General features: G+C 44.0%; 1 long non-coding RNA gene across 1 annotated transcript in view; it reads right to left on the bottom strand.

The window, feature by feature from the left end:
- Window positions 1–719: 719 nt before the first annotated feature.
- The window catches only part of LOC113601117 (uncharacterized), a 93,903-nt gene continuing 70,094 nt past the window's right edge, over window positions 720–24,528 (bottom strand). Inside the window, exon 3 of the long non-coding RNA XR_008296502.1 lies at window positions 720–11,657. This is a non-coding gene — a long non-coding RNA (uncharacterized LOC113601117). The remainder of the gene's footprint in view (window positions 11,658–24,528) is intronic.

Here is a 24,528-nt window from a genome sequence, read left to right as displayed (position 1 = left end):
ATTAAGAGGATAAATTCTTCCAGCCGTTACTCTGGTTGCAATGATATAAATTGGTGTTTGTATTAGAAACAAACAACACAAAAAACAAACAGGAAATGATATAGACATCTAAAGGGAATGTGTTACCTGGGGGCATGCTGGGCTGAGGGAGATAATCAAGGAATGCGGGTCAAGACAACACAATGTCTCTTCCCCTCTCGGGCGAAGTGTTGCCTAAGCAGATTCACTAAGTGGGAATCATCTTCGTACTGATGACTTCTAAGACATCATCTCCAGTCGGACATCTCAGCTAAGCTCCAGACCAACATATAAATTTGCCTTTCAGACTTCTCCAGCTTGTCCCCTCGTGTTAATCCATCTGGGCGGTAACAGGAGGGAGAGACAACAAATACCTATTGCCCTCAGTTCCGAAGCCCAGGAAATCCGATGGCCAGGTGCTATAGATTCGGTATCTGGTGAGAGCCCACTTCCTGGTTCACATGGCAGAAGGGCAGAGGGAGCTCTCTGGGGTCTCTTTTATAAGGGCGCTAATCCCATTCGTGAGAGCCCCACCTTCAGGGCCTGATCGTGTCCGGAGTCCCTTACTCCAAATACAATCACATTAGGGGTTGGATTTCAACATAGGACTCTGGGGGGAACTCGAACATTGCCTAACCTCTACCTCAAATGCAACATACCCACCACTGATGTCCCCATGTTGACCCTAATCCCTTAAATATGCTGCTTTTCTATGTCCTGTCCTACCACTGAGCACAACCTGACGATCCAAGGGCTGACTTATGTCTTCTCTTTGAATCCTCGCAGACATCAATTCTCTCCATTCTACACCATACATTTACTTAAAGTCCAACCCCTCCTGTCCTTCCTCAACATTTTTAGTTTAAATCTTCTCATCTCTCTCCAGGAGTTATACACATTGGATTCCTCACAGTCTTGTGGTGACGCCCCATCCACTTCATCATCTACAGCAACACCAAACTGGTCATTCTAGAACCTAAAAATGATCAAATCGCCCCCAGGGCTACAAGATTTTCCATGTCTCCTTATCACCTACAAACTGAAATCTACAGTCCCTTGTACGGCAGACAAACCATTGTCATTCTTCAGCCTCACCTTCCCATGACCTAGCCACTAGTTTTTGTGAATTAATTTGTCGGATGCTACGGGTGATTTGGCAATTATTTATACAAATCAAGACGCTGTTTCTTGGCTTTAGTCTTTGCATCTGTCATCCCCTCCTTCTTCTTTTTTTTAATGTTTATTTATTTTGAGTGAGAGGGAGAGTAGGGAAGGGCAGGGAGAGAGAGAGAGAACCCCCAACTCAGAGCTCGATTCAGGGCTCCATCTCATGGACCGTGAGATCATGACCTGAGCCGAAACCAAGAGTTGGACGCTTAACCAGTGGAGCCACCCAGGCATCCCTATTATCCCCTCCTCGTAAAATATGTCCTAGAACCACTACCACCCGAGCTCGTGGGCTGCCTCCCCTGCGAGCCTCTGCCTCTAGCCACCTCCTTTGCCAACACTCAGCCAGCCGCTGCCCAGCTTCCCTTCCTGCTTCTTCCTCCAGGGCTCACGGTGAAAGCGCTCACCACATTGTCACAACTCTGACAGCAGGCATCATTTCCCCTTGTGATCAATTCAAGAGAAGGGATCTGTGGTCTTCATACTGTGATTTGCACAGAATTAGGAACTAATGAAATTTCATTAAATTCAGGGAGGCCTTTCTTTGCCTTCTGGCAGGATTTTGGAGCCCACCCCACACTCCCAGACAGCTGTCCTTTCCAAACTGTCATGACATCTGTAACTTGGCTGCCAATATTTCCCATCCCCGAGGACACACATACAGCATGTGACGACGTGGATGTCAGAATGAATATGTACAAGCCTAAATTCACCACCTCTCAAGCCATCCAGCTTCCTGCCCCTTATTTCTTCCTTTTGTCAGTAACATGCCCAATCCGGAGACCTAATGTCTTGGGGCCCATCACATTCATCCTTCTGTTTGGTCTCTTCCTTAACATTTATTATTCCACAGTATTTCCATGATCGATCTCTCTCTTCATAGTTTCATGCCACTCCGATTTGCTCCTTTATTTCAATAGTAGTCAAGGTGATCTCTGCCTAAATTTAGTCTCTGTCACGTAGCTGAGCCACACAAACTATGGCTTTCATAAAGCCATTCCTCCATTCTGAATTTCAGCGTTTTGGTATTTGCCTGACATTAAAAACCTAGTTCTTTTATAATTTTCCCCCAAATTTGCATGGGTGGCTCAGTCGGTTAAGCATCCAACTCTTAGTTTGGGCTCAGGTCAGGATCTCACAGTTTCATGGATTCAAGCCCCACATGGGGCTCTGTGCTGACAGTGTGGAGCCTGCTTGGGATTCTCTGTCTCTCTGCCCCTCCCCCAGTGCGTGTATGTGTGTGTGTGTGTGTGTGTGTGTGTGTGTGTCTCAAAATAAATATTTAAATGTTTAGTTATTTAACAATTTTAAAATTTATTTAAATAAAATATTTAAATAAAAAGTATTTAAGTAAAATATTTAAATAGAAGTTATTTAAATAAAATTAAATGATTGTTTAATTATTTAACATTTTTAATTGTTTGAAAAAAATAATTTGGCCCCAAATTACAAATCCAACTTTGTCCAACATAAATCACCCTAGCAAAGCTTTCTCTCTCGCTCTCTGTTTTGAGTTAGCCTCATTCTTCCCAACAAAAACCACACTCCCACCTGTGTTCGTGTGGCTTCATACTAAAATAGCTGACTGCTTCCTTTACTGTCCACACAGATCCTACTCATTCTTCAAGGGCAAACTCAAATTCTAGGTTCCCCTTGATTTTGATCCTCTCTGAATTCTGTATCAGATGCTTTTAGTGCAAATACTGTACTTTGCCACTTCCTAGGCATGATTCGTGTCCTAATCAGGGTGGCTACAACAAAATACCACAGACCGGGTAGCTCATACACGACAGAAATTACCTCGCACAGAGCATAAGGGCTCTGAAGTCCAGACCAGGGTCAGTACAGAGCATGAGGGCTGTCTCCTGGGTCCCACGCAGACTTCTCACTGTGTCCTCACCTGGTGGGAAGGAAGGGCACGCGGAGCTCTGTGGGGTCCTGACAAGGCACTGATATTCTCAGGAGGCTCTGCCCTCATGACTTAAGCATCTCTCAAAGTTCCCACGTACTAACACCATCACATTTGGGGGTGAGAACTTCAGCATCTGAATTTGGGGGAGGGGGACACCTTAAGTTCGCTAGCAATTCAGGTGTTCATTTTAGGAGTTACCAAATATATACTGTGTGTGTATTTGTGTGGGTGTGTATGAGTACAGAGAAGAATAAATATTCCATTGATTAGAAAAAAATAAAAATAAAAGAACCCGCCAGAATCCGTGTTTATTCCTCCGGCTCTGGTGTGCTCTCCTTCAATTTTTTTTAAATGTTTACATATTTTTGAGAGAGAGAGAGAGAGAGAGAGAGAGAGAGAGAGTCCGGGAGGGGCAGAAAGAGAGGGAGACACAGAATCTGAAGCAGGTTCCAGGCTCTGAGCTGTCAGCACAGCGCCTGACACGGGGCTTGAACCCATGAATCTTGACATCATGACCCGAGCCGAAGTTGGACATTTAACTGACTGAGCCACGCAGGCGCCCTCCTTTTTAAAATTTGTTTTTAATGTTTATTTATTTTTGAGAGAGAGAGAGAGATAGACAGAGTGGCATACTCTCCTTCAAATCTGAATTTTCACTGTGTAAGTCAGAGCCACAGGAGTAATTAACAAGCAGCAAGTTGGGCAATTGATCCCCAGTAAGTGGCTTGCACGATTTTAGAAGCTTTAGTTGAAATGGGTATCATGTATAGACGGAAAACTGCGCCGACCTAGCTTCCTACTATTTCTGATTTGCTCTGATGTTTGGGGACGGATCAGGGGCCTCATCCTCACCCTGAACACACAGAAATTATTTGTGTCGAGAGATATTTCATTTGAGGAAAATCGTTTCAGAGGCAAGGCCTATACTTGTGAAACTTTTGTATGTGGTCATACAAATTGAGAAGACACATTAACGGCTATTCACTAGCCATGGTGTTTAGGTTGAGACAGTAAGATATCCAGGTCGAGGGAGAGGTCCAGTTCAGCGGGAAGCAAAGGCAAGGTCGTAAGTCAAAAGGACGTGGGTAGCGATGATTAGACTGCGTATTGGAAACAGATGGAGTTGACTTAGCACGGCATCTTGACATCATCCAAGGAAACCATCTTTCACGAGCCTCCGCCTGGACCCCTTGTAAGGTCACCTGCACATCAGCTGTTTCCCAGGCTTCTGGGATGGTCTCTTGAGGATCCAGAAAATTCACCAAGATTCCCTGAGTTCTGTGGGCCTGCTTGACAGTTAACTGCAGCCCTGATCCCAAGGTGCTATCTTATGTCATCTATTTCTAGGACTCTTAACTGCTTGACATTGATCAGGAAGGCTAAAAGGTACATTCATGATTCAGCGAAACAATAGTTTCTTCAAATCTAGATGACAATGATAGGAGGAAATCAAAATCAATTTAGGCTAAAAAAATTATATTTCAACCTTCATTGAATATCTTTATTTTTTTTCAATCATATATGTTTATCTATTTTTGAAATGACATGGAATGGAAAAGATACAAAGATAGTGCCGTGCCCATGAGAACAGGCTCTGGGTTAAAATCCAGGATGCATCGGGTACTAGCTTGGCCATGTTGGACAAATTACTTAATGACTCTGTGTTTCTGCTTTTTCCCCTATAAGACAGTGAGGATATCAGCACTCAGCCCTGAAAGCTGTGTGACATTACACCTGGAACAGTGCTGGTTAGGCACCACAATCGTAATCTTATTGACCCACTAAACACCTTCTAACTCACCTTGGCATTCAAGGCCCTATATATACAAGGAAGAGCCGATCTAGAAAATAATCCTTCTGAACGCCTTCAGTAAGTTTGTTGTCTAGCTTTCACCTTCTATTAGCTTTTTGGTCTATGATCAGTTACTTACCCAAATTCATGAGCAAGTAGTAGACCTGCAATTGAACATGGGCCTTATTTGCTCTTTTTCTTGACTATTTCATAGAGGTTTTTTTTTTTTTCAAATCATACTTCATTGTAATAGATAATGTACATTCAGGAGTTCAATGGTAGCGTGATTAGCCCTGAAGGATCAGAGTAAAAGATGGGGAGGGCATGGAGGTCAGAATCACGGGGATGCCGACATAGAGGTGCTGACTGGAGGGGCAGATGAAGGTTCTAAGCCACGTGTGTTTACCCTAGTGTGTCTTCACCTGGGTAGTGATTACACGAATGTAGACGTTTATAAAAATTCATCATGCTATACACAAGCCAAGAAGCATCCGGGGCCACCAGAAGCTGGATGACGCCATGGAGGCATCTCCCCCAGCACCTTCAGGGGGAGCAGGGCCCTGCTGATGTGGGATCCCAGACTCCTGCCCTCCAGATCCACGAGGGATGCACTTCTTTCTCTGTCGATCCACGAAGGATGTTTCTTTCTCTGTCGTAAATGCTCGTCATCGTGACAGACGATGGCCGCCCTGGGAAGGGAAGAGGCTGGGAAGCAATGAGTGGGAGCCTCAGCAGGACAGCAGTTGGGGGGCTGGTGCCTCGCCTTCGAAAGGAGGGGCGTGGGAGGTGAGCCTCAGAGCCCATCACACGACAACTACCGCTTCCTTCAGGAGGGCTCATTCTTGACACTGGAGCCCCCGTCTTCGTGAAGTCCCCGCTAGCATCTGTCTTTCATGCCACACGCCTGGGTGGACCGCCAGCTGTTGCTGGGATGCCAGCGACGAAGGGAGTGTCCCAGAACGACAGACAAGTAAGAGATGTTGGAAAGAGCTTTGGTGGGAACATTAGGAAGATGTCTCATCTAACCAAAGGATGACTACAACCGGGGGGCAGTGTGAGGAGAGTGACTTTTGACGGAAACCCATAAAGAGCTGGCTGGGCGAGGGGCCAACAGTCCGGAAGACGAGACAGCGGGTCCAGGTTAGCGGGACTGGACGTGAACCTCAAAGGCTCGAGCGAGGAAGGAACGTGCAGAGAATGGCTCGTGGGCTTCCGTGGCTGGGTCTCTCCAAGTGTCAGCGCATCTGAGCGCATCCCTGCCCCTCACAACCCTGCCCCGTGAACCCATATGCCCAGAGCTCATAACCGCCGCTCTAACAGTCTGCTAGACCCGTACAACCATGCACAACTCACAGTTGTTACAATAAGGAAATAATTTCAAACTCCTCCCATTGGCGATGAGGCTACCATATAAAGAGCCGTTTGTTGCAAAAACAAGTCTCCGTTTTAAGTCTTCTCTTTCCCGGATATGCTATATGCATATATGGGTATGTATGGATACCCTACACATACACATATATGTGTGTGCACATAAAATATGATGAAATGATTCTTTTTAGTATCATATTGAAATCCCTTCGGATGAATATAAATGTATACATACGTACAAGTCTGCCTCCGCGTTCCAAGCCCGGTGCCACCAGTGTGTTGATAGTAAGTGGAAGTAAAGGGGGACTGATGGGTGGCAAAGATGTAAAAGGACAAGAGGCAATGAAAGTCGCCCCTGGACGGACACCATCCTGAGTGCCAGCCCCACTCCAAGCCCATCTTGCTCCTGCTTTGAAAAAGTATTTGCAGCCTCTGTCTCTTGAAGTCACAGAAACCAGTATGCGCCTGGCTTCTACTCTGAACAGCAAGCAGCTTGGAGGGAACAGGCAGCAGGGCTTGGAGCAGAGCTACGCGGGTGCCCCAGGACGGGAGTTGGGGGGGGGCAGAAGTCAGGGTACAAACAGCTTCAGAAGACTCTTCAGTAGACTCCTTAGGCTCGTGCGTCCTCCCCACACTTGTCCACAAGCTGCCACGCGGGCCTGTTGTGGGACTCTCCGGGGCTGGGAACTTTGCCCTTAAAAGCAAATGGACTTAACTATTAAGTGTCAACAAAGCTGCTGGGGAGGATCACAATTTTCATCAGTGTGCATAATTTTGTTGTCATTGTTGGTTATCCCTCTGTTAATTTACTACATTTAGGTAAACAAAATTCCACATGCCTTTTATTGCTGGGTCTTTTTGTTTGTTTTGTTTTGTTTTTTAGGTTTTTTTGGGTTGTTGTGCGTGTTTGGTTTTTTTTTCTTGTTGTTGTTTTTTGGTGGCTTTTGTTTTTTGTTTTTTGTTTTTTGTTTTGTTTTGTTTGTTTGTTTGTTTTTTTTTTTTTTGTGGCCCTGGCAACAGTCTAAGATCCTGGGTGTAGATTCACAGTTTCCTGGCACACCACATACATACACATATCGATACCTGTGAGAACACAGTTAACGCGGTGACAGATTTCACGGTAGGAGTGGTCATCAGGGCCTAGCCTGCCAGGCGCTTTGCTTGCTTCCTGTGCCTGTCACCAGTCTGCTAATGAGCTTGGCTTTGCAGAAGAATCATGGGGAAGGCACTAAAGGTAACAAGTGATCACTTGTTTTCTCTTTCTCAAAGGAAAAAAAAAACTGCCATGTAAAATAGAAAGTATACATAAGGAGATGAGAGGGAAAACAGAAAGCATACATGAGGAGATTAAGGAAGAATAGAAAGCATACACAAGGATGGGCGCCTGGGTGGCCCAGTCAGTCAAGCATCCGACTTCGGTTCGGGTCATGATCTCGCAGTTCGTGAGTTCGAGCCCCGCGAAAGGCTCTGTGCTGACAGCTCGGAGCCTGGAACCTGCTTCGGATTCTGTCTCTCCCAATCTCTCTCAGCGCCCGTTTACACTTTATCTTTCTCTCTCAAAAATAAACATTAAAAAAAAATTGAAAGGAAGAGAAAGTATACACAAGGGGGCATAAGAAAGAATAGAAAATATCCGTAAGGGGAACTATTCCTTCAATTCCCGCATCCATGTTCTTCCCCATCAGCTGACACAGAGGATGATAGGAAGAACATTCATGGATGAGGCTCCAAAAAGCTCCGGGATTTGTAACTCGCCGTGGACCCCATTCACATTTCTGCAGATACGTGCGTGAACGGCGAGGACCTTCCTTTCCTTGGATGTATCAAGACAAAGGCTCGTCCAGCAGTGGGTCCACCTGGGCCCAGAGAGCACCAACCTGCAGAGCACAGGGTCAGGGAGCCAGTGCTGTGCACACCCGCCATCCCACGGCCACATCTCCTGGTTCCAACCAACTGGATTTCTCAGTCCCTGGCAGAAAACGTCCACCTTTTGTTTACAAAATATTATCTATATAAAGACAAAAAGGAGGAAAATAACAGGAAAGCAGGCATATTTAGTCCTGTCAGATAAGTGCGAAATTGGCTTTTACAAGCTGGAAGGAAGCTGCCTTCAGGGTGTCCGAGGAAATCTGCACAAGGACGATCTATTTTCGTATTACAGAATTGAAGCCGTGCACCTGAAATGGATAAAAATAATCTCCTGTGTCTGAGAAACACACATGATCCAACGGGAACCTCTAAGACAACTATTTAGACTTTTTTTTTTTTTTTTTTTTTTACCATAGTGCACAGTCCCAAATGACTTGAGTGGTCTGATGCCTGCTAATAGGAGAGTATTGGGAGAGGGGTCTACAACAGAAGAGCTTCAGGCAGAAATACCAGGCGGACAGTGCGAAGGACTTTACTCCAAGGGAAGGCCGGCGAACGCATTGCCCTCGATGCCTAACTGCCTCCCGCGCCGACACCTACAGCCACGCTGTGGAGCCCAAAGCGTCAGCACCACAGCAATTTCCCACTTAAATCCGCTCGCTGCAACCAGGGGCGCCTGTGTGGCTCAGTTGGTCAAGCATCTGACTTTGGCTCAGGTCATGATCTCACAGCTCCCGGTTTCAAGCCCCGCATGGGGCTCTGTGCTGACAGCTCAGAGCCTAGAGCCTGCTTTGGGTTCTGTGTCTCCCTCTCTCTCTCTGACCCTTCCCTGCTCATGCTCTGTCTCTCTGTCTCTCAAAAAATAAAATAAAATGTTACAAAAAATTTAAAAACAAAATTACAAAAACGACGTGCCTGGGCAATAAATACGAATTGCCTATTGTAGTAACAACTATTTCTGCTGAGAAGCTAAAGCATTTTTTTAAGCATGATTGAATCGCACGCGGTACCCCATATGCTATTACAATGCCACGACGTGCTTACCATGACCGGATGTGTGAAAATACAAACCCAAGTGTCACACCCATGAGGTGCAGGACCGTAAGTCTCCTACTGGATTTGTCTGAAGACACTAGGTTTTCAAAATGTGTTCCATTTAAACACCTGTAGCATGAGCCCTAACGTAAAGGCAATTGAACGAGAATAAATGGCCCCCTCACTGCTCTGCTCACGTGAAGTTTTATTTTCTTCAAACAGTTACTTGCTTCCACTTGCCGAGATATTGTTTTGGGGCCAAATAAAAGGTCCTTTGTGACAGAGAGTGAGATGCGATCTCTTACGAAGCCTGGCGGTGTCTCGAGATCTATCCTACGTTCTTTATCAAGTTCGTTTTAATTATAAATGGAATACAGACCTCAAGGGGGAAAATTCTCCGTCAACACAGAAATACTTTTATTTCCAGTTTTCCAGCCGCTTTGCTGGTTTCTTCTTAGCGCTTCTTCCTTCTGTTACCCCACCTTGATTTCCTCCTATTTTTCATCCTGACCCGCACGCAAGTGATTGTAAATAGGCTTTCTAGAATCTGGCTTCCGGTTCTTTCTTTTCAGTTCACAGCCTGGGGAAGGCAGGCATGAGCCCATAAAAATACAATCTTTAATCTTAAGGACTTCCTGTCCAGAAAGGCGTCAGAGCAGACCAAATGGCACCAAGAGAGCAGCATGGCCCTCGGCGGCTCCCGGTGTGGATAAACAACCCTGATGAAGAGTTACGCTCTCTTAGGGATACTCTCGATGCTTCTGCATCAGAAACAGTCATCTTGCCTATGCTGAAATTTCAGTGTGTTTCCCTGGGAATAAAATGAAGCCTGTTCAGAGGGTGAATGCCAGAGAGTGTTGGATTTCCTTCCCTGGGTTAGAGAAACACAATAACTCTGTTATGGGCCTTCCCTCTGGTACCTAGAAACCACCAGAAGGCTGGGGGAGGACCGTTTTACTCAGACCCAGCTGTTAGTTTTTCCTTGTAGCTCCGGCGTCCTGAAACATTTGCCCAGTCGCTACCCCCTTGGCTTCCGAAAGGTCTGACAACGTCCCTCTGTGCCACGGTGGAAAGAGTCCAGTCTCAACCCTGTGCTTACGGATCCCACACTGGAGCGCGCATCTTGAAATCATGCCAGCCTAGGGCTTCCCACCTCTCTACAGAACCTCAGTTTGGATTCTCTCCTCCGCCTGCAAGAAACAGATACTCCCTGAAAACAATGGACTGTAAATTGAGAACAGTTAAGAATCAACATCAGTTTCTCATAAATCTAATTTCCAATTTCCCACCAGTCTGGACTCTGTGTACAAAGTCTAACACACACTCCCCTCTGGGGATTGCACACCCACCTTCAGAGACCCACCTTGACTTATTCAGCTGGTTTTTCTCGTCAGTGGAAAGAAACAATGTAATCCAGCAGAGCAATTGTAGGAGGAAGTTATTAGAAATGGGCAGATTTATTGTAATTTCTTTTTTCTATCCTGACTGGGTGTGGAAGGGGAGATGAACATCTACGTAGCAAATGCATAGAACATTTTTTCCATGCTAACTTGCAGCTGCCTGGATTAAGTGTGCATTTTTACCATTCTGTGGAAAAATATAGGAAAAGCGTCTAAAAGAAAGTATGATTATATGAAACAATCATTCATGGATGTAACCTAAGAATATTTTATTCATTTTGATGCAGCCAGGAAATAGAAAATAAGATTTTGTATCTGCTAATAAAAACTACCAAACATCATACAAATATTGGAGTGAATATAGTTCTTGTAACTAAAATAGTCCTTAAAGAGTTTGCTGTCATTGCGGGGTGCCTGGGTGGCTCAGTGTGTTAAGCAGTTGACTTCAGCTCAGGTCATGTCTCACAGTTCGTGGGTTGGAGCCCTGTTCGGGCTCTGTGCTGACAGTTCGGAGCCTGGAGCCTGCTTCAGATTCTGTGTCTCCTTCTCTCTCTGCCCCACCCCTACTCATGCTCTGTCTCTCTCCGTCTCTCAAAAATGAATAAGCGTTAAAAAAAAAAAAAATTAAGAGATAGAGTTTGCTGTCATTGCAAGGTCAGATTCAGCATAAATCCTCGAGGTCGGGCTTCTGAGATGCGAAGTCACTTTTACGGAGACATTTTAGGTACCATAAGCAGTGTCTGTTATTTCTATATGGTTGAAATCCTTTTCTTACTGTTGTGACAACAGAAGAAAATGTATGACGCTGAGATCTAAGAAATGCCAAGTGTCTCCTTTTAAAGCCGCTATTCCTTTAATATCCTTGCCATCCCATTTCTCAGCTCCTACGGTGTGATGAACACTTCTTAGACGTTTATGATGAGATGTCATCGTTTAGGTGGACGGGGATAAAGTAAGCTTTCTCTCGCGACTTCTCTACCAGGACGGCTCACCGGGAGTGCTTATGGCATCGTGTAGCATTTAATAGTTCACGCGGACTCTAGATCTCACTACAGAAGATTTTGATAATGACTTTAATGACCATATCAACCTGTGGCTGGAAAACAAAATATATAAAGTGGCTTACCTGCTAAACTTTATCTTTAAAGTAAATAAAATCTTGCTGATGTGGGTGTGTCCTGGGATTTTATTTTATTTAATTTTTTTTTCCAACGTTTATTTATTTTTGGGACAGAGAGAGACAGAGCATGAACGGGCGAGGGGCAGAGAGAGAGGGAGACACAGAATCGGAAACAGGCTCCAGGCTCTGAGCCATCAGCCCAGAGCCCGACGCGGGGCTCGAACTCACGGACCGCGAGATCATGACCTGGCTGAGGTCGGACGCTTAACCGACTGCGCCACCCAGGCGCCCCTGTCCTGGGATTTTAAAAAGCCTCCTTGAAAATTAGATTTTGCTCTCTGTATTAATAATGAGGAAGTTTAATACTTTAAAAAGAAAGAAAGAGAGGGGACGTCTGGGTGTCTCATTCGGTGTCTGACTCTTGCTTTCGGCTCAGGTCGTGATCTCAGGGGTCACGGGATCCAGCCCCGTGTTGGACTCTATGCTGACAGCGTGGAGCCTGCTTGGGATTCTCTCTCTCCTTCTCTCTCTGCTTCTTCCCCACACTCTCTCTCTCTCTCTCTCTCTCTCTCTCTCAAAATGAATACATAAACATTAAAAAAAAATGAAAATAAAGAAAGAGAAGCAGTGAGAGTAGAGAGAGCTCAGGACAGTAGCTGGGAGCCCTGGGTCTCCACCCTGGCTAGGCCAACATGACAGCAACAAATCACTTCCCTTCTCCAGGCCTCAGTTTCCCCCTCTGTGAGTCTCCTCTAGGATGCACGAGGCCCACGCCAGAGCCCAAGGGCAACACTCATCCTGCACACGTAGTACGTTCCGGCTGCTCTTCGCACACTCACCCCATGAACACTCCCAAAGCCCACGAGGCACGTGCTATTGGAGGAGGACCCTTCACCCCGAGAGGCAGAGCTCTGATTGAAACTGGGGCCCACTAAAGAACCAAGCTGCTGACCACTGCATCACACTGCCTTTTTGATCTGGGGCTCTGGCTCTCGTTCGAAAGAGAGTGAGAAAAGACAGTGTTGGCAAGAAAGGTCCGTGAGACACGTTTACAAATCAGGGAGACTCACTCTGTAGCTGTGCACGCACTGATCTGCCTGCCATCAACGGCTGGGTTTGGGCTTTGCCGTCCTATCAGGAGGCTGCGGGGCGGGGGGGGGGGGGGGGGGGGGGCAGACACACTTTCAGGGGAAATGGAGGGGTTCGGTGACCAGACGCCCGCCGTCTTATCCTGCGCCGTGACGTGTCCAAAACTGGACTTAAAAAGTACAAATCGTGTAGAATGCCCAGAGGGGAGCAGACTTCTACTAGTAGATTCCCGCTTGCAAGATCGACGGGGAAATTGTTCCACAAAACTGAGAACCACTGTACTCATCTACGAAAGAGCTAGTCAGCTTTTCTTTGTCTCCGCAGTGGTGTTCACAATCTTCTACAAGATTTAGGCAAAGTAGATTGTTTTTTGAGAAAAAAAGCAACAGCGCATCCCATATTTTATCACCATTAGTAAGCAAATGGTAACAACTGCAGGTGTGAGCACAGCAGGATGGTTTTCTGCACTCTCCAGTCAGGAGGAGAATTTCAAAACACCCGATGTGATGTCCTTGGGTCACGCCAGCCCGCTCTTCTTAAAGGTACAAAGTCACTCTTTTAGGAACAGCCTACTCAGGATCTATTATTTTTTCACGGACTATCCAGTCGGGATCTAAAACTCAACCTGTTCTCATCCACTCTTGTTTCTTTTCAAAGATTTGCAAATAATGGCGCAGACTCTCATTTTTACCCCCCGCCCCCCCCCCCATATCTTTTTATTTCAAGCCTTTCATATCTGAAGCTTGGATCATTGCCTTTGTTTGAGCTGCTTACAGATTATTAGGGTAATTGCTCGAAGACTTAAGAATTGCTATGCTGGAATAATTGCATTATTTTCCACTTAGCTGTATCTTTCTCTCAAATAGGCATACTGCTTCTGAACGTGTTTGGAGTACCTGCCCTCCTTTGTCTCACGGTGTGGCTCTCCAAGCCACCTAAGTGGTCTGCAAGGAGTGACAAAGGGCCCGGTGACTTTTCCAGAAGGGAATGGACTCCAGACACTGTTCCTGCTCAGTGATTCTAACCTGGCATCATCCTGTCATGATGATAAATTGTATGTACGATTCATAGCCGAAGCAGATGGGAGAGTGCTGGTTATTAAAATCTAAATCTGTTTTCCAAACAAAAAGAGGACTGTTTACTTCTCAATGAAACATAGACCCCTCATAAAGGACATTTTGAATATTCCAGTGTTACTCACTGAAGGAAGTATGCAGTAAGGGACACCTAGGCTCTAACAAAATTAAGGTTGGTTCTAAGAGAAGTAAAATAGAAGGGCCTCATTCATTTAGTCACCAGGTTCACTGAATGCCTGCTAGCTTCCAGGAATAGAAAGATTTACCAGAAAATATGTTGTAAAAATAAATAATATTTTTCTTTCCATTAAAATACTCAATTTGCGGGCAAATAAACCTGATGGTGTGTTATTATAGCCTCATCACAGAGAGAGACTGTTTTAAGATGTGCTATACGTCGGCAAAAAAGGAGATGAGATACATTTGGCTTTTAAAACACTTGTAAATTCACTAACCTTCCAGACTATTCAAAAACCCAGATCTCAAGATTTAAGCCCACAGGTGGAGCAAAATAATGTAAAGGTAAAATGAACTTCGTTTGTTGGCCCTGGGGTTTTATTCCAGCCACAGGGAAGGAAAATCAAGAGATTTGCAGGTCCGGATTTATTGATTTACTCATTCACTCTTAATTTAGCAACTATCGATTGAGCTCTAGTATGTGACAGTATTGTGGAAACTTCTGGAAACTATCATTAGCACATTATTGACCCCAGAAGTCCTCTTGGTTCCAGATGCATTCGTTGTACCTTTGGTGAAGCTGAAGGGTGTTAGTCAGTGAGATTACCTAGATGACCTCCGAAAGAACATTCATTAAAAAAACACAAATTCTATTTATGACCCCACCACGTGCCGGAGACTTCTCATTCATTATCACATATCTCTACAACAATCCCGAGACGTTTCAGGGATCACTTACAACGAACAAATCTGGGTCTTAGGCGGGAAATTCTGCCCGACGCCTCACAGATGAAGTGGCAGGGTGGAACTTGAACTTAGCAGTGAGTGACCCGGAAGTGCCATCCCATTTCAGTGTGCCACACTGTCCTCCAGGGAAGGGACACGGCTCTCCATCCAGGCAAGCGTGCAGTCCCGACCTCTGAATACTTACAGAAAAAAAAAAGTGCATTCTTCCATTTTCATGTCGGTACTGATTTTCTTTTTCTTCAACGAGTTACAGTTCAAGCATTTTATTTTCAGAAAATGTAACTATAAATTCCCATGGGCCAGGAGCTGCCGAAACTTACCAGAGACACCTGGTAATTGAAGGGACAATCTAAGGGGCGTGTGATGTGTCCATTCTTGTGGATTTTCTAAGCCATATTCCTGAATAATGCTATCATCAAAACCCAAACCACTAGATTATATTATCCTCTCTCTCTTAGAGAAAATTCTTCACACAGGTTGAAATTTAGTGCAATTTCCTGAGGTGGGAAGGGATGGTATAAAAGGCTTTCATTAGAAAACTTCACTCCTGCAACAAACCTTTTACTGAGGGCTTCCTTACACCAGCCCTGTGTCCGAAATTCAGTGTTGAACAGAAGTGTATTTGGCCTCTACTCTCATCAAACTTACATTCAATGAGCGCAAGATACAGAGAATAATCGCATACAAGTTACAACTCTAAGTACTTTGAAGGATGAAAACATGATGCTTTAAGAGTGGGTCATCATAGGGTTTGACCTAGGCAGGAAATTCTCCTGCAAAACCATAGTCAAAAATGATCCTGCAGAATATAAGCTATCTGTTTTTGTTAGAATTCATATAGGAAGCATTCTTCATAGAAGTAGGTCAACTAAAATATGTTTCACTACTTGGTTGTGTGTGTTTCTTGTGGGTCGTTTCTTTGTTTGTTTCGTTGGTTGGTTAGTGGTTTTTTTGTTTGTTTTTTGTTTTGTTTTGTTTAGTTTTAGCCTTTCATCTGACAAAGACCAACTCTACTCTAATCTAGTACAATATAATTCTCTCCTGAAAATACACTTTCTAGAAACTCGAGGCTAAATTCGCTGTCAACAGTATTAAGACATGATTCACTTACCTTTGTCACTTTTTTTGTTCTCTTTGTACTTTAATCGCTCTGTTTTAGATATGCTTTAACATTTAATATGCCGCAAACTTTTTTTGTAAATTGTTAAGTATAACTAAAGAGGACTGGTTAATAAACAGCATCTTTTTAATTGTCAACAGATTGGTTGCAGGATTTAATTTTTTTTTTTTTTTTTTTTTTTTTTTTTTTTTTTTACTGGAACCCTGGTTGAACCTGAACTAGGAGCTGAAAATTCCTTTGGAGTTCTGAGAAGATGGCAAAGGAGCATCAGTGGGTGAATTTGTAACAAAGCCCAAGGCAGTAAATCTCTTGGGATCACTCAGACCAAAGGTCTTAAATATCCTTCAGGAGGAAAAAGTCAAAACTTACAACAGTCTTTCACTTTTCAACTTTTTTTTTTTAATTTTTTTTTTTAACGTTTATTTATTTTTGAGACAGAGAGAGACAGAACATGAACAGGGGAGGGGCAGAGAGAGAGAGAGACACAGAATCTGAAACAGGCTCCAGGCTCTGAGCCGTCAGCACAGAGCCCGACGCGGGGCTCGAACTCACGGACCGTGAGATCACGACCTGAGCCGAAGTCAGACGCTCAACTGACCGAGCCACCCAGGCGCCCCTCACTTTTCAACTTTTTACAACAATGAAATGAAATGCCTGTCCGTTCATTCAACGTCCCACCTCACACCAGATTGGTGGAATCTGATCACAGCAAACTGCCTCACTGTCCATCATCCTCCCAGACTTAGGCAGGGAGAAACAAGGGAAGCCCAGTTCACAGACATCCGGGAAGGTCAGGGGTGACTGGTGTCACGCTCTCCACTGAGAAACCAGCATCAATGTCCACACTTGCCGTATGGGGAAGCCGCAGAGCCAGCGTCAGGGACACACACGCGTTATACACACACACACGCACGCACGCACACCCCTTAGGCTGCTCACACTTAGAGCAATATCCTCTTAGGAAGTTCTACGGGAGAATTACACAGGTTGGTTGAGAGTTACATCGGTCACATGAACTTCTCGTTCCTGCCCATTTCACTATCTGGCTACTTTTACCCAGGGAATCATTTATTTCACACAGTGAATGACCCTTCTGATTTGTTTCCCACTGGTTTCTTTTTCACTTTTATCGCTTTAGCTTTAGCGGTTCTGATGCCCTTATAGAAAGACCTTTTGCTGACTTCGTGAGATATGCTGATTAAAGGAAAAAAAATCCTTTTTCTTACATGACAAAAATGCTTAAAAACATCTGCTGGACTTGGTAGCTACTCTTTTCCAAAATCTCGATATCCAAATATGCAAAACGGCAGTGGCTTTTCCAATTAAAAACATTAAAGGTATGTCTATAAAGCTCCAATAAGATCAGGAAAGTCTGGGTAGCTGCAACCCATCTAGTTCCTTACGTTCTCCTTCTACCTTGTTAAAATTATATTTTGGTTATTGAGTTGGAGCAGGGAATGTGTTCTAGATGAGGCGCCTGGGTGGCTCAGTTGGTTGAGTGCTGACTTTGGCTCAGGTCACGGTCTCACGGTTCGTGGGTTCAAGCCCCGCTTCGGGCTCTGTGCTGACAGCTCCAAGCCTGGAGCCTGTTTCGGATTCTGTGTCTCCCTCTCTCTCTGCCTCTTCCCTCTTGCTCTCTCTCTCTCTCTCAAAATAAACAAACATTTAAAAAAATAAAAATAAATTAAAAAAAAAGAATGTGTTCCAGTTAATCCAAGGAAGCATGGAAGATACCATGTCAATGAAAGATTCTGACACAGGTCTGATCTGGATATTTACACAGAATCATAACAGAAACATTTTAATTAAGCACATTTTTTTCTCTTCCAACCAGATTTCACAGAGCAGATGGCCATCCTTCTAACTCCATTTCTGTATTGGATGTAAGAGAGGGCTATCTTGAAAAGTGAACTTGTCACAATTATATACCTAGTCACATTGATAACTTACTCCAATAGTCTTTTTTTTTGGTGCCATTATTTTATATTGTACGTACCCTTATCTTTGTCATGAAAGCTTACAACCACAGAGTAAAAATAATTATTGTCCATTTGTTTATGAAACATTAGAAAGATGAACTGAAGCCAGATTATATTCAGATCGGGACCAATTAAGAAGAAGCAATGCCTTCGTTGGTCCAACCTTAGTTCAACCTTTTGAAACAAAGAAACCAGTCTACACAGACCCAGGTGTCTGCCCTGGGAGCTGAGTTTCAGCAGGACTGTGCAGTCATTCACTTTTCCAGTACGAATGCACCACAACCACAACCACGTACAAATAGGTCATCACACCAGTAAGTCGACAGAGAAATGCGACGTATATGCGTTACCTGAATTTACCTCTTTCTTGTAGGTCATCTGCCTTTTCCCCCCCAAATGTCATTTTTACTTCCAAACATAGCTGCACTTGATAATTAGTTACAAGGACGTAAGAGAAATGGTCACTGGGATTTCAGAGGTTACGATTGCCCCGCCAGCCAACACTCTGGAACACCGATGGCGAACCATCAGTCTTTGCATCTAAACCCAGGGCGACTTAAATCAGGTAAAAGGAGGCTTCCAGAGCGTGCCAATCAAGGCTCAGCTCTGATGCTTGAATCACCTCCGTAAAACTGCCCCCAGACAAACATCTCTTCAGTTTTTAACTTCTCTAGGATGGAAGGCATGTGTTGCCTACAATTTTCCTACTCTTGAGTCTCCCTCTGCAAGATCTGTGTTTCTTGTGTTTCAGGAAAGTTGAGCTAACTTGAGTTCCTTTCCTTCCCAGCTACTCAACCTTCTCTAATGTGACTCTAGTGTCACATGGCCTAGCATCATGTCATTGGCAGGTGACTGCATTCGAGAAATGCAGTAAGAGCTCTAGGCAAAGCTTGTACTGGAAGAGGAGTACGGTTGTTCAGGCAAAAAAGGACCACACGAGCGATAAGAAAAAAATAATAATGCTGGGAAACTGGAGAAAAGTTACACGTGGGGAGAGACCACCACAGCTCCCCTCGGGTAGTTCAAAGCTCCTCATTGTGTGTCTCCAACGTGAGGTGTCTCGCTAGCCAAGCTAAGAACACGAAATCCATCCGCGATGAATGAAAAATAATCCATTTGGGAAGAATGATACCAAGAAGTCAATAAGGAAAATAAACTCAGCTGTGGTGACAAAAACAAAAACAAAACACAGAGGTGGTAGGGAAGAACAAATTGTTGGGTGACAAAATGGTAAGGTGCAGAGCATAGGGAGTGTAGCCACCCTACACCACACCCCTGTAAGATTTCCTCTTCTCTGAATGGAACCGAATATCAAAGCAATGTCAACACAAGCTCCTTGGTGGTCTCTTGTGACATAGCCTTCCCAGAATGACGCTATTTATGCCTATTTCTCAGATGTTCCCACTTCTAAAACTTTCTCTCCTCCTTTGCTTTAAATGCATACGTTGCTGTCAAATCTTTTCCATTATGACGGCATAAATCTTTTTCAAACATTTTAAACTTTTCCTAAATGAGATTTCTAATGGGAGGTGTGAACGGTTCTGATTTGGCAAACCCTCTTTCTAATTCGCTGTTTTCAAATCAACGAAGAACTGGGTCAAACAGCGCCATCACCGAAACTGAAAACTGTTGTATTGCTGCAAAAATCCCAAGAACAAACAGGGTGCGTGGATGTGTGGAAAAGGTGATTTTACGCAAAGGATGTTTTCCAGCTTCCTGCAAGGAGCTAATAAATGCGTGTCTGAGAGTTCACTTAGAGCGACCTAAGAAAAATGTTAAGCTTGGGTTAAGCACCGTGAGTCTTGCTCACCAGTAATATTAAAATAAAATAATCGATATCCTGGGAGTCCCTAGGAGTTAGCTGCTACATAAAATTCACCAAGAGGACATCAGCCCATAAGAGCCTTGTGATATAAACACACGGGCAGAGAGCAAGCCTCCATTTTGATTAGAACGCAGGAGTGACAATTGATGCGAGTACCAGAGGCTCCCTCTTCCAGCAAGCTAACGAAGATGTTTAAGCACAGCACTCCAGAAGGCAGTGAGAGCATTCTCCCCTATGTGTTACAAGATTGGCCAACTGTGGTCTGGGGAGCAATGATGGACATATCTGAGGGACCGATGTGAAATTACCTACAGTTGGTAGCACAAGCAGAGAGAAAAGAGGGATTAAAGAAAAAAACCACAACCAACAAGAGGCAGGACAGAAAGAAAGCCCTGTTGGAAGAAAGCAAAGTGGAGAACTGAGGTAATTCTGCAGATTCTTCATACGTAAGAACTGTGCGTAGGAACGATTCCGGCCATGGGCGTTGTGCCTACGCACCTCTTGATTGTTTCTTTATGTTGAAAACCTACTGACTGCCCTGTTTCTTTTGCCACTTGAAAATGGCATTTATGTCTTTATTTTTTATATTACCAGACCTTGAATTTTATTTTTTTATTATACATATTTTAAATATAATTTATTGTCAAATTGGCTTCCATATGACACCCAGTGCGCATCCCAACAGGTGCCCTCCTCGATGCCCATCACTCACTTTCCCCTCCCTCCCATCCCCCATCAACCCTCAGTTTGATCTATGTATTTAGGAGTCTCTTATGATTTGCCTCCCTCCCTCTCTGTTTGTAACTACTTTTTCCCCTTCCCTTCCCCCATGGTCTTCTGTTAAGTTTCTCAAGATCCACATAGGAGTGAAAACATATGGTATCTGTCTTTCTCTGCCTGACTTCTTTCACTTAGCATAATGCCCTCCAGTCCCATCCACGTTGCTGCAAATGGCATGATTTTATTCTTTCTCATTGCCAAGTAGTATTCTATTGTATATATACACCACATCTTCTTTATCCATTCGTCAGTTGATGGACATTTAGGCTCTTCCCATAATTTGGCTATTGTTGAAAGTGCTGCTATAAACACTGGGGTACAAGTGCCCCTGTGCATCAGCACTCCTGTATCCCTCGGGTAAATTCCTAGCAGTGCTATTGCTGGGTCATAGGGTAGATCTATTTTTAACTTTTTGAGGAACCTCCACACTGTTTTCCAGAGCGGCTGCACCAGTTTGCATTCCCACCAACAGTGCAAGAAGGTTCCCGTTTCTCCACATCCTCACCAGCATTTGTAGTCTCCTGATTTGTTCAAAAATGGCATTTAAAAGAAGGAGTGACAGGGGCGCCTGGGTGGCTTAGTCGGTTAAGTGCCCGACTTCCTCAGGTCATGATCTCTCGGTTGGTGGGTTCGAGCCCGCGTTGGGCTCTGTGCTGACTGACCGCTCAGAGCCTGGGGCCTGCTTCAGATTCTTGTGTCCCTTTCTCTCTGCCCCTCTCCTGCTCACACTCTGTGTCTCTCTCTCTCAAAAATAATGAACATTGAAAAAATAATTTTTAAAGAAGGAATAGAAATTGGCACGTGCAACTTTTGGTGAAAACCTATGACGGTCTTACAAATGTGAAGTTTTTATGGTGGCGGAGGAACCAAAAGATTGAGCCTTAAAACGAGCTGGGAATCCTTGGGGCTTTTGGAAGTTGGAAGGAAGATATGGACATAAATTTGTGGCTTTATTTAAATAAAAAGTATCGTGGGGGAGAACCCTGACCTTTGCAAAAGTCCCACAGCAAGAGGAGTGGGTCTACTTGGAATGAATGGCTCGGTTAAATTAAGGATGGGCTGACAGAAAATGGCTTTAATTATTCTTTCCTATGTCCCATTCTGCAGGCACTTTGCCAAGTACATTTTCAAAGAGAAAATGCAAACACAAAAATAAGATGCAAATGGCTCTCAAGTGTCCTAGTGTGTCTTACACAAATGTTCTGGGATTTTATTTTGGTTTTTAAATTTGCTACTTGTCCTTAAAAGCCATCACGTTTTTCAAAACCCTCTTAGGGTGGAGCACTTGAAAGTTCTTCAGCTTTCTGCGGGGCTGTCTGCCTATTGCTAAATGCATTTTTTTTTTTTAATGTTTATGTCTTTACCATCAACTCAAACTCTTAAGTTCAATGTCAAATGGAATGGTAGAACTCTTTCTGCAAGATCAGGGAGAATCAAAATTCAAACATTAACTAAAAGATGTGGTTTCTAAAGGGTTATAAAGAGAAGGTGGGAAGTGTGATATACTCCAGGGTCAAGAGCATCTATTAGGAAATGTGTCACTTTTTATTCTTTGTTCTTTTAAAAAGATAAAACAATTCAAAAGAGACTCTGTATTTGTGGAGTGTGATTATTGCCAGCTGTCTTTGTCTTGGATAATGTGTCAGGGTTTTGTTCCTGTTTACCTAAGTCAAAGAAAACAAGGTTATTGTGAAGGCTGCCCATGGCTGTTTACATAACATACCTCCTGATTCTGGAAACGAGTACTGTTTCCTGCTCAAAACCCAAAAGAAGGAATGGGACACGTAGTATTCTTACACACTAAAATCAGAGCAACAGGTGTGGTCAATAAAGCCTTAGGTTAATGAGAAATATCATTTCCACCTTCCCACTCTTAAACAACATTAGATTATTCTGTGAACTCACCGTGTACTTTTGCCTTTTCCTTTTGTCCGAAATACCATCCCCCTTTTCTCTCCTTTCTTCAACTAATGAACACCTCCTCATCTTCTAAGTATTCTTAATTCCAGTGCCACTTCTTCCGAAAGATTTCCCCCAACTATGTCAGGCAGAAGAAATCACCCCGTCCCCTGCATTTCCATAGCATTTTATAAACACTCATCTTTTAACACATCTTATGTGGTATCATAATTCAATGTTACAAGGGGAATGCCAATGTTAGACTACCAGTGTCCCCTAGCAAAAGCCCTTGACTTATTCACCCTTCTGCCCCTCGTAACTAATGGTACAGAAACTGACATATAGTGGTTGTTTAATGCCTGTTCATAGGATGGATGGATGGATGGATGGATGAGCAAACGAATCCATTACTCTAAATCAATGCTATTGAGGCCACCTGATGTCACAATTATATCAAAATCATAAGATCTTATGGGATTCTTATGCAGGAGGCAAGAATAGACAATCACAGACAAACATGAGCCAACTTAAAGAAATTTCTAAAATCTTTTTGAGTTCTAGCATTCTATGATTTTACGATTTTTAAACATTTAAGTGGTGAGCCATTTCCTGTGTCCCTTTGCCCATGGATGGTGTAGGATATATGAGGTAGTGGAGTTGGTGTTATTATTATTTTTTTTTGAGATTTTATTTTTTAAGTAATCTCTACACCCAACGTGGGACTCAATCTCACAACCCCGAGATCAAGAGTCACACACCCCACTGACTGAGACAGCCGGGCACCCCGCGTTGTGGTATTATTTTAGCATATTTCTCTCTTCACTGCCTTTTTTGAAGGAACCCTAGAAGTCAGTGAAGCAGACATGCTCTCTCTGTGGTCCAGCCCCATACTGGGTCGTTTCCTCTCGGATGCGGAGGCATTGAAGGGCAACAATCCTGGTCTGCTTGCCTCCGCCCCCCCCCCCCCCCCCCCCCGCTTTGTGTTGACTTTGGTTGTACTATTAACTACATCCTTTCATATCATCTGGAGCTTTCAAGATGAAGCATTTCATGATGTTTTCTTGCTAAGCAGATTTTGAATGTATATGGGAAAAGATGACAGGGACCAAAATAGCGTCTCTCCAGAGAAAGGAAGTTCACTTGGAGGTAAACATGGTAAATTCTGTTAAAAGATGAGGAAGAGGGAAAGATGACCATCAACACATTCATGAGCAAAACAGAAATCTCAGAAGAGCAATGCCTTACGCTGGCCTCGATTAAAGCTTATTAATCCAGAAACTTCTCTACAAGGAGATGGAACTGCACTCTAAGGACGCAAGCTGATTGGTTACAAAGAGAAGCGACTTCCTCCATCAGAGTATCCCCGTGTAAGGGTTATGTTTGCACTCGGACACTTACTTGCTCTACAAAGATTTCTGTTCCCACACGAGCCTCCATACAAGGTTATGCAGCGCCTCGAGGATTCTTCACAGACCCGGAGTGAGGATTCCATAAACACTGGGAATGTTTAGGACAGAACCAAGCAGAGACGGTAGTGTCTTCATTTCACACCCCACATGGGCCACACCAGCTGTGGTAAGGACGGCCTTGGCCTGGCACTTATGACCGTTCCCTTAACTAGTGAAGTCAAATCACCAGGATTCAAATATCTACCTTTTGTAACCTGTGCCAACCACTAGGAAGTTTTCATGAGAAGTATAACCAAAGCTTCTGCTTTTGACAAACTGAAATATTGATAAAAATATAAGATTAATGTTATGATATTTAAATAATGACGAACAAATGAAATGAAATGGTAGATTAATTATACAGTATGGCGTGGGGAGCATATCATCTTTTCTAAAGACACATGCATTGGGGCGCCTGGGTGGCTCAGTCGGTTAAGTGTCTGACTTCAGCTCAGGTCACGATCTCACAGTCTATGGGTTCAAGCCCCGCATTGGGCTCTGTGCTGACAGCTCAGAGCCTGGAGCCTGCTTTAGATTCTGTGTCTCCCTCGCTCTCTGCCCCTCCCCCACTTGTGCTCTGTCTCTCTCTGTCTCTCAAAAATAAATAAATGTAAAAAAAAAATTTAAAGACACATGCATTTAGCGCAGAGCATGCATGAGGTTGAATTCTGACTCTGACTTTCTATTAGTAAAGAAATGCTCTAAAT

Source organism: Acinonyx jubatus, chromosome A1 (genome assembly GCF_027475565.1).
Source record: "Acinonyx jubatus isolate Ajub_Pintada_27869175 chromosome A1, VMU_Ajub_asm_v1.0, whole genome shotgun sequence".
NCBI classification, from domain to species: Eukaryota; Metazoa; Chordata; class Mammalia; order Carnivora; family Felidae; genus Acinonyx; species Acinonyx jubatus.
This window is presented reverse-complemented; position numbering and strand designations above follow the sequence as displayed.